Here is an 11,103-nt window from a genome sequence, read left to right as displayed (position 1 = left end):
ATATACGAACATTTTTCTGAATGTTTACATCGCCAGGAAATTCCAAATTATTCAAAGAAACACCCAAGTGTGTTATGTTTCTCTTATAAAGTTGAGTTGCAAGAAAAGTATATTACAACGCTGCCTGCAGAGAAACATTCAGATGACGGGGAGTACACACAAAATGGGCAATTCCTCCATTTTGCAGGCTTCACAAAAGCTGCAACTTCCGATTCCTAAATTTTGCAATCTGCACTAGCTTAATGGGAGATGTATACAAAATGGCTCATTTGGCTCCTATCCTGGGATGCTCAATATTTGATAAATCGGACATAAAAGTTGCAAGAGGTTGTCACTTAAGAGTTTCATTCTGCGTCTCTACTCAGCAATGCAACGCACGTTGACCATCCTCCTATTTCAGTTTCGGTAATCACTCTACTCCTCACTCCGACGGTGAGCTCTACAAGGAAGCTCTTTTACAGTTCTCTTTTAGGGTTTCTATTTAAACTGTTTTTTACATATTCAGTAAATATGACTGAGCATGCCTCTTTAGCATGAGGTTTATAAATTTATATATTTAGAAAGATATACCTCCAGGATTTGTAATTTGTTGCTGGCTCAAAAAAAGGAATAGCGAATTTGTGATTTGCTAGTAGTTTTTGATGGAAATATTAATATATGTCATTTAAGAAAGAAATAATAGAATTTCTTTTAGCAGCTAATCTACTATAGATTTAAAAAATGGATATATTGTATTTTACAATGATTTTAACTTGGTGAAGTTCTTTGTTTTGTTGTCTTCTTTTTTTTAAGGTTTCTGAACTTGATTTACTCTATTTACAAAACAACCTCATTTTTATCATTTTGTTTTAATAGCAGCTCCCTTTCTAATATAAAACACTTTTTAAAGCTCCTATTTAGTTCAGATCATGAGACTCGTGTGTATGTAAAATTTTGCTTATTTTAAGGAGATTTTTAATTAACAGACAATATTATATAAAAAAGCTTTTAAAAGCAGACATGGTCAAATTTTCAGAACAATATGAAATATATACACTTATCTCCAAAATCGTCATTATAAACATTAAATGTGTATAGTTTTTTGTACATCAGTCATATCTCAATAAAGTGGTTTGAGAATTAAAAAATAAGATGTAAGGAGATACTACCAATATAATTTGGTGATCATTTTATACAATTTGAGTCATTTTAAATTTTTTTTTAATTTTTATGTTTTTAATTAGAATTGACATTTGGTATTATTTATATTAGTTTCAGATGTACGGCATAATGGTTAGACATATACATAATTTACAAAGTAATCCCCCCAGATAGTCAGTCCATTACCCACCTGGCACTATACATGATTATTACAATATTATTGACTGTATTCCTTATGCTGTGCTACTTACCTGTGACTATTTTGTAACTACCAATTTATACTTTATAATCCTTTCAACATTTTCACACAACCCTCAACTCCCCTCCTATCTGGCTACCATCGGTTTGTTCTCTATGTCTATGTGTCTCTTTTCATTTTGTTTGTTCATTTATTTTGTTCTTTAGATTCTAAATATAAGTGAAATCATATTGTATTTGTCATTCTCTGTCTGACTTATTTCACTTCAGATAATACCCTCTGAGTCCATCCATGTCGTTGCAAATGGTAAGATTTCAATTTTTTTGCGGATGAGTAATATTCCATTGTGTATATGTACCACAGCTTCTTTATCCAGTCCTCTATGGATGGACACTTAGGTTGCTTCCATATCTTGGTTACTGTATATAGTGCTGCAGTGAACATAGGGATATATATATATCTTTTCCAGTTAGTGTTTTGGACTTGTTTGGATAAATACCCAGAAGTATGATTGTCAGGTCATACGGTACTTCCAATTTTAATTTTTTGAGGAACTCCCAAACTTTTCCATAGTGGCTGTACCAATTTACAATCCCACCAACAGTGCACAAGGGTTCCTTTTCCTCTACTTCCTCTCCAACACTTGCTTTTCAATTTATGGATGATAGCCATTCTGACAGGTATGAAGTGATATCTCGTTATGGTTTTAATTTGCATTTCTTTGATCATTAGTGATGTTGAGCATCTTTTCATATGTCTGTTGGCCATCTTTATGTCCTCTTTGGAGAAATGCCTATTCAGGTCTTCTGCCCATTTTTAATCAGATTGTTTGTTTTTTTGATGTTAAGTTGTATGAGTTTTTTATATATTACGTATATTAATCCCTTATCAGATTATCATAGGCAAATAGCTTTTCCCATTCAGTAGATTTTCCTTTCATTTTGTTGATGGTTTTCTTTACTGTGCAAAAACTTTTTAGTTTGATGTAGTCCCATTTGTTTATTTTTTTCTTTTGTTTCCCTTGACCAAGAAGATATATCAGAAAAAAGATTACTGAGAGCTATGCCAAAGTTTACTGTCTATGTTTCTGTCTAGGAGTTTTGTGGGTTTGGGTCTTACATTTGAGTCATTAATCCATTTTGAGTTTAATCTTGTATATGGTATGAGAAGGTGGTCCAGTTTTATTTTTTTTTTTAATTTTTCGCATTTATCTGTCCAGTTTTTCCAACACCATTTATTGAATAAACTGTCTTTACCCATTGTATATTCTTGGCCCCTTTGTCATAGATTAAATGACCATATAGGCATGGATTTATTTCTGGGCTCTCTATTCTGTTCCATTCATCTATATGTCTGTTTTTGTGCCAGTACCATGCTGTTTTGATTACTATAGACTTGTATTATAGTTTGATATCAGGTAGTGAGATACTTCCAAATTTGTCCTTCTTTTCAAGATTGCCTTAGCTATTAGGGGTCTTTGATGGTTCCATATAAACTTTTGGATTATTTTTTCTAGTTCTGTGAAAAATGTCACTGGTATTTTGATAGTGATTGCATTGAATCTATAGATTGCTTTGGGTAGTATTGACATTTTAACAATGTTAATTCTTCCTATTCATGAGCGTAGTATATGCTTCCATTTATTTGTATCTTCTTCAGTTTCTTTCTTTAGCGACTTATAATTTTCTGAGTACAGGTCTTTTATCTCCTTGGTTAAATTTATTCCTAGTTATTTTATTGTGTTTGATGCAATTATAAATGGGATTGTTTTCTTAATTTTGAATCTGAGTTATTTTTAAGTCATCCAAACTTTATTATGGGTAGAAATATGAATTTTAAGCTGTGTTGGCAGGAGGGAAGCAAGCTTTTTTGGTGTTCTATATATTACATGACTCCAAATTGTATTTCCTTGGATATTTCTATCCAGTAGGTAGACCAGAAACATGCAACAGGATGTGTTAGTGTTCTCATGAGGACTGTCAAGGACAGTAAGCTAATATCTACTTTATCTTCTTTTCAAAAATTTAATAAAATCTCTGTAAATACCTGGAGATAATTATTCCATGAGGATTTCCCAACTTGTGCACAAAAAAATAAACTGTTAAAGATGATATGTCATTTGATTTACTTTTTAAGATATATTTTAAATGTGAATGTTTATACATCTACCTATTTTTAGGTATTAATATTTTTCTCCAATCTAGTAAAATTTTAATATGCCACGATAGTTAAAATTTTAATGAGCTAAAGTAGGAATCAAATCACAATGCAGATGCCAATATACCTATGGGCTAAAGTGAGATCTGTAAGTGTAGAGACCATCGAAGGAACATTTATATAAATAGAAGAAACCTCTGTAAACTTTTAGTATACCTCTGCGGCTTAGAGATTTAAAAACCTTTGCCGCGTTAATCATCTCAGTATGAGTGGCTTTGACCTTGAGCCTCTGGTACACTTCAAGATAGTTTAATTTGCAGTATTAACCTAGCCACAATAGATATCACATTCATAAGCAGCCAGTTTGGCATCCTTTGAAAAGTAAGCAGATAAAAATAAAGATTTTTTTCAATAGTTAGAACACAGGGCAAGCAGTTGGCATTTATTAATTTCTTTCGTTTCTTCCACACTGTGGAATAAAATGCCGAGCATATTGATAATGTTTCAGACAAACCCATGAGTCATATTATCACCACTGCACAGACCCCCTAGAAACAGAGTAAGAAATTAATAAACACTTGAGAATTTATTGATGCTTGGGTTATTTATTGGATTTGCCAATGATTGGCTACACATGGAAGAATATTCCACAAGAATATTGTAATTTATTCTACAACTTCTTCACTACTTAAATATTTGAATTCTGTTTCTTACACGAAGACTATTTTTTCTACTAATACAATGTAAGTCCTTACAGACATTAGTTCTATAAGTAATATCTCTAATATTTTTAATTAACACCAGATGTAATATCAATCACTCTTCACACTGAATAATAAATTGATATAATCACTATTATTTTATTAATTCATTAATAGTCTGCATTTTGTCATTATTTCAAAGTTTTTTTTCACACAAAACCCTTAATTTATTCAGCTAAAACGTGTGTATATGCACATATGAATTTGCATATAATTTAAGATGTACATAGACATGTTGAATTCCATCTATGGCCTTGTTTAGGTTCACAACTTCATACTCGGTAGACAAGGGGGTTTGTATGCATGACAGCCTTGAGCACAAATTTGAGATTTTCTACCAAATTACCTTTACAGTTCACGTAGAGACAATGTGACCTACATATAACTTTCTGTTGTTGTTGTCAAATGATCCTTTTCAAAACATTTTCTTTTATAGTTCTTAACTAGCTAGGTGTTGTACCATACCACTTTTGACGTCATCAGTGATGTCACGTGGGTGCCAGACATCAACACTGTAGCCTACAAACTGAGAAGTCACTAGGATCTCTTTAATGGTTTCTGACAGATTTCTGGCCAAAGATCTGTACTTCGTCTGTCAGGAAATATTGACAATCTGACCAAAAGTGCTATTTTTTCACTGCGCTTAATGTTTTTCTTTCCATCTCTGGGTGGTTCCTTGAGGGTGTTGATAATCAGGGCAGAGGCAGAAGGTACCACTTCAATCTGGGCCTGTCTGTTCTGCATTGTCGGTTCCATTGTAATCCTGACCCTTCTAGTCACTGGTTGCCCTGGCAAAGTTATCACCCCTTTTGGAGACAGACTCTGGGGACCGACCTTGGGTGCCAGGGGACGTGTTATACCAGTTTCCCCACCGCTGCACCTTAGGTATATGACTGATCTTTTTGGGGTCAAACTTGGGTGACGTGGCCGAGGCAGCCGGTGTGGGATAAGAACAGACGTGAGACCACTGAAGAAATGTGCATCTTGGCCTCCTCAGATCAGAAAGTCCTTGCCATAACTTTTAAATATTAATCTTTTGTTGTAGAGAATGCTATCTTGTAAGCAAATATTATAATAATATTTCATGTATACATATATCTTCCATATAATTTTGCTCTGTTCCATAGCACAGCCAAGACCCTAGAAAGATGAGAAAACAAACAAAAAGCAGCTAAATTTAAATGTGGGTATACATTTCAATAGATGCAAATATAGATTTTGATTTAACTAAAAACTTACATACCTTGCGTTTTAGCCTAACACTTTATTATTAGAAGAGTCCTTCATATCTTCACTAAAAAGTCACATACTCTTAATTTAGGCACAATCTATATAGACTCATTATTTGGCTTCCCAGCTCACGTTGGATTAGAAAACAAAATGTTTGTCAGCAGCAGGAACGCTAGCAATATTGGGAAGCGAATAGCAAAAATAAAAAAAGGAATCTCACTAAAGAAGTAAAAAATATAAGTGCCAGGTCCTTAATGAGTAGAGTGACTACCTAAAAACCCTTGAAAACCTTTGGGTTCTCAGCGCTTGCTTCAAATAATTCTGTTCTCCTACATCAGTTTAAAAGGAGAAAAGAAGGTAATACTTTAGATTTTAGCAAGTTCCATTAAAGAATGGTCAAGTAACAACTTTTGGTTTTTATCATAGTAATTAATACAGATCAAACAACTCAGTTTGTTAAATTATAACAAATAAATTAAATTCAGTCGTAATCTTTTTTGCTCAGTTGTTCGATGCAAACTGTATATATCTTTGTGAGTACTTAAATTACACTAAAGTTTCTTCTGCTATTTCTAATGTTCAGTAATTTACTTAGGTTGTTCCCAGCTACTGAATATTCACATTTATAAGGTGGAATACACAAACATAGGGGGATGTGTACTTGGCTACAGAACCAGAGTTTCCCGTAACCTATTTCAGAGAAATATTCAGTTTGGATAAATTTTGCTTTGTTTTCCTGACAGAATAGTTTCGGCTATCCTGCTTGTTGATACCTTTGATTGCTTTTATATAAACAGTAAAAACACTTTGCAGCTATAGTTTTTCCAGGGCTCCTGGGCAGATATGCTTTTAATGGCTTCTTTCAAGTCTTCCTAGGAATGTTTCAGAAATGGTAGGCGAGAGGTTGGTGCATAAAAAGTCGACGGTTGTAAGGCGAGTACTGCCAGTACAAATAATGGATGTCACACTTTCAGGTCTGTTTCAGAGAGGGTTGAATTTTTATGTTTCTCTCTGAGAGTTTTCTTCCATTTGACCCCCTTTTCTTTTCCCTGTATCCTCACCTAACCCTAGAAATTATTGTATTTGGCTTAAAATTACTGAAAAATGCTCCTTAATACTGGGGCAGTCTGGCTAATGGACTTAGGTCAAAATAATTGATCCTGAAGACAAGGAAATCCACCCAAATCCTATTTTTATGCTATTCTTAATTTCATTACATGCTTCACAGACACTCAAAGCTGGGTTCAGAAATGCCAACTATTACACAGCATTTAAATCCATTTGCCTCATATAGGTCTGTTGTGTAGGAAATAAAATATTTCACAAACACACTTTTATCTCCCTTTTCTCTGTCTCTTACAAAGGTTAAAACATAGATAACTGGAGAAGAGAGATACAAAAAGAATTGTTCAACATAAATATGAGAGATACTGGTTAATGCCAACATAGTAGTGTTTTTTTCTAATGCAATATAGAGAATAAAGCAATAAAAAGATAATGGTAAATAATTTTCATAGCACAGAAATACACCCTAAAGCCAAATAACATTGTAAAAATAATAAAATTAGCTTTAATTATGGCTGTGCAATTCTATATTATTAAAATACCAGACAAGTCCAGCACACTAACGTATAAATATAATTATTTTAGAGTCATTGAAAATAGACAGAAAACAATTTCTTTATATTATGGAACTTAAGAAATACAGTAAAATGTTAAAATATTGTTCTATTTTGTTTGTTTATTCAATATATAATTAATTCCTGGCTACTGTGTGCCAGATGTTCCCGTACGCCTGATATCTGTGGGGCAATTTCTCCCCTTAGGACCTGACATCCCCAAAGGGGGAAACATGATAAACAAATATAAAACATATATACTTTGTTGAATGCTAAACTGTGTTATGGAGAAAAATAAAGCAGAGAGAAAAATTAAACACAGAGGTGTGAAATTTAAAATAAGGTGGTGAGAGAAGACCTCACTGAGAAGGGGATGTTTGAGAAAATCTGAAGGAGCTGTTCATGCAGCTGTCTTAGGCAAGAATATTCCAGGGACAGAGGCAGGAGTGCTTTGGCATGTCTGTGAACAGCAAGGTGGCCCAGAATGGCTGAACAGAATGGAGGAGGAGTGTAGCATGTGAAGCCAGAGGACCGGCAGGGGAAGTAGAGGAAGAGCAGCCAGTGAGGTGAGTAGAATTCCAGGAGACTGTGCTGAGTGGAAGCCAAGGGAAGAAAGTGCTTCTAGGGGAAACTGTGTTCAATTTCTTCTTCTGATATTCGAGTAAGACAAGATCTAAGAAATGACTCTTGGACTTAGCAATATTTTTGGTGGTATTGACAAGATCAGTTTCCTGTGGAAGTGGGAGTGAGCATCTATGGGCAAGTCCTATTGAGAAATAGCAAGCAGAGATGCCTATTTCGGGGAGTTTGGCTTTAAATGGGAGCAGAAAAATAAGAGCTGGTGGGGGTGGGGGGAAGTATTTTTTCTTGTTGTTATTGTTGTGATGCAGAAGTTATGGTATATTTTCATGCTGGTGGAAATGATGCAGTTGAGACTGAAAAAAACGATGTTTTCAGGAAATAGCAAAACATCTAGCACCCAAGTTAGAGGGTGGCCTTAAATAAGGTATATTCTGCATGTCCATAATAGTAGTTGTGAGAGCAGAGTATAAGGAAGGACACTGGCGCACATGGTGGAGTTGACGAGGAGGTAGAAACAAAGTCTGATTAGTACAATTTTCCTAGTGAAGAGGGAGCCAAGTTGAAAGAGAAGGAGTAGGAAATGGGTGCTAGAAAGTGAATGGACTAGGGAAATGGAATATGATTGCTCTGAAACACTACCAACCAATGCTACGGGTCATGAATTTTAAATGAGACAGTTAGGATTTGTCGTGTGTTTTTCTTCGGCTAGTCTACTGCTAGGTGTGCATGCAGAGTGGGTGGAAAGTTGGATTGTACATAGTTGGTGTTTTGCCAGACTAATCCAGTGAAGCAAGAAAGAGTGAGGGAGTAGAGGATATTTGCAAGGAAGAGCTCACAATGAAGGACACACTGTTTAAGCTGGGTAAGCAGGAGAATAAGGACTTGAAAGAATGAAAGACAATGGGGAAAAGGTGGCGATATCGAATTTTAGGTCCTAGTGAAGTGTTGGAATGAAAGTTCTATAAAGAGTGAATTAGAATAGGAGCGATGGTTTGAGAATGGGATGTGCAAATGTGAAATTATACAGGGGCAGGTCGAAATTATACAGGGGAAGGTCAAAATTATTGGCAATGAAAAGGCCTAGAGAATGAGTAATTAGAGATAAGGTAGAGAGCAAGATCATTGGATTAGGGGAGGTCAGAGAATCGAGAGTTCCTATGATCATCTACCTGGATATTATGGATATTGCAGTCACCAAGAATTAAATCAGGAGAAAATGAGAAGATCCAGGAGCTAAGTTTTCAAGAAATGATGGCTAGTGATGTGGAAATCTCTAAATGACCATGGCAAGCAGTGGTAGTATGATAATATGAAATTCAAGACATGTTTTTCGTGTAGAGAAGAATAATGTGCTGTGATGGGTACCACACTCAGATCAAGTGATATGCAGTTCATGGGAGTAAAATCAGCTGCCACCCAAGAGTGAAGGAGCAAAGAGGCAGAGTGGATTTGTTGGAAATGTCACTGGAGTACCAGTGGAAGGATTTTTGAGAATTGGTAGAAGATGAGAGAGATGTCAGTCAGGCTGTATGGAGATTATTTTATGGGGATGAGGGCCATGTGAGCCCTGCACTTCTAGGAATAACTGATAAAAACAGATAAAAGTGACAATAAGATTAGTTCTTTTTTACCTTTGTTTTTGAATTGAGAGATAATTGACACATAACATTATCTTAATTTCATGTGTACAACATAATGATTTGATATTTGTACATATTGCAAAATGACCACCGCAATAAGTCTAAGTTAACGTCCATCACCATACAGGATTAGTTATGACTGTATGAGAACTCGGAGAATGGTGATGAGGCTCCGTGGTGTCAGTGAGGAAGAGTGTGGGGCTGGCCAAGAGCATGCAGGATCCCGGTCCCTTCAGTCCCCTAAGGGCGATATGGAAGGAAGGAAAAATAGTCTTATCTGAGACACTCAGATCTCTGGCTTCTTCTTGACACCTTTTACCCAAATAGTAAACTAATTCTTAATGAAACAGGCCCTATGTGACTCTTCCATTCTGGTCCTTTATATACCAGCTCATTGGAGCAGAGGCTCAACAACAAATGCTCTTGCTTTAAGTTAGTCTTGCAACTACCATAAAATAAGAATGAACATTATACCGCCCTCTTTCAACCATTTATTTTTAATGCGCACAATCCATAAGAACATATTTTTTTTTCCATCAGCCCAAGCTTCATATGGACAATACATTTTTTTTTATCGTTCTCTCTTTAGTTCAAAGTGCTTTTCTCCCCCCAAAGACAAACTGTGAAAAATAACAGTAGTAAGTATTTGAATTATTACTGAAAGAGCATATGGACTTTTTTACCCTTCAACATAGAACATCACTTTTAAGTCAAATTAAGTGAACCCCAAACCTTAAAAGTCGTCATAAATATGCATGCAATAGACATACAAATAGACAAACTATGAAAATAATATCCTGATAGCTACCTCACTTTTTTTCTTTTCTGACTCACCTACAGAGCTAGGATTGGGCACATGGAGGAACATGAACTTTCTCTTTTTCCCGGCATTTCACTGTTCTTTTTATGCTCCCTGTGGAAGTATCTACTCTTAAGAGTTAAGCCATGGGATGCAAAGTATGCTGGAGTACTTCTACTAATTTTAGGCAAGCAACACTCCTTCCCCCTGTTCACCCTATTTCCAGCACTAGGAACTGTGGTCCCACCTATGCCCTCAAATGGCCAGGACGTCTCTTAACTATAGTCGTATATGCATTTAACACATTGGCGTTGCACTTCCCCTCAACACTAAGGATGTGATGTACATCGAAATAGGTTAAGTCCCTGTTCTCATAGAGGTTACTTTCTAGTCATAAAGGCAGCTACTAACAGATATACATTCACAAACCGAGTCCATCGGAGGAAAGAACAGGTCTTTAATGGCATATAAAGGTAAATACATCCAGACTGTGTGTGAGTTTCTGTGTGTGTGTGTGTGTGTGTGTGTGTGTGTGTGTGTGTGTGTGTGTGTGTTGGGGAAGGTCAAGGAAAGCTTTCTTGAAGAAGCAATAGTTGCCTGAGCTGAATTTGAAGAATGAATATAATTGAGTAGGTGTAAGGGGACATAGTCTAACCAGAGAGGACAGCATGTGTAAATGGCCTGTGGCAGCGAGTGAATTGCACATTTGAACATTTTAAAGAAGGCCGGTGTAGCAGGAATAAGACAGAGAAATGACTTGGAGGCAGCCTGAGCACTATCATTATATACAGACAATTATATCCTTGTCATCTCACAACTTCACGTAGGAATCGTTTGCTCCTCCTCTTTGGCAATTCTTGGCATGGTCAATCCCAATTATCTCAGCGATGTTGAGAATAATAAAAGTCATATATATGTTACATCTTAAGCATCCACAGAACTCTCTATCCAAGCAAGCTCTAGCTTTTCTTTTCAT

At 35.7% G+C, this 11,103-nt stretch overlaps 1 protein-coding gene and 1 pseudogene across 1 annotated transcript in view; one reads left to right on the top strand and one right to left on the bottom strand.

Moving 5' to 3' along the window:
• Nucleotides 1-11,103, top strand: part of ZFPM2 (zinc finger protein, FOG family member 2) — a 420,267-nt gene that overhangs the window by 357,340 nt on the left and 51,824 nt on the right. The window lies entirely within an intron of this gene.
• Nucleotides 4,697-11,103, bottom strand: part of LOC102893841 — a 47,732-nt pseudogene continuing 41,325 nt past the window's right edge.

This window comes from Pteropus alecto, unplaced genomic scaffold, assembly GCF_000325575.1.
Source record: "Pteropus alecto unplaced genomic scaffold, ASM32557v1 scaffold164, whole genome shotgun sequence".
Taxonomy (NCBI): domain Eukaryota; kingdom Metazoa; phylum Chordata; class Mammalia; order Chiroptera; family Pteropodidae; genus Pteropus; species Pteropus alecto.
The sequence above is the reverse complement of the archived record's forward strand: the minus strand, read 5'-3'. Positions and strand labels throughout refer to the sequence as shown.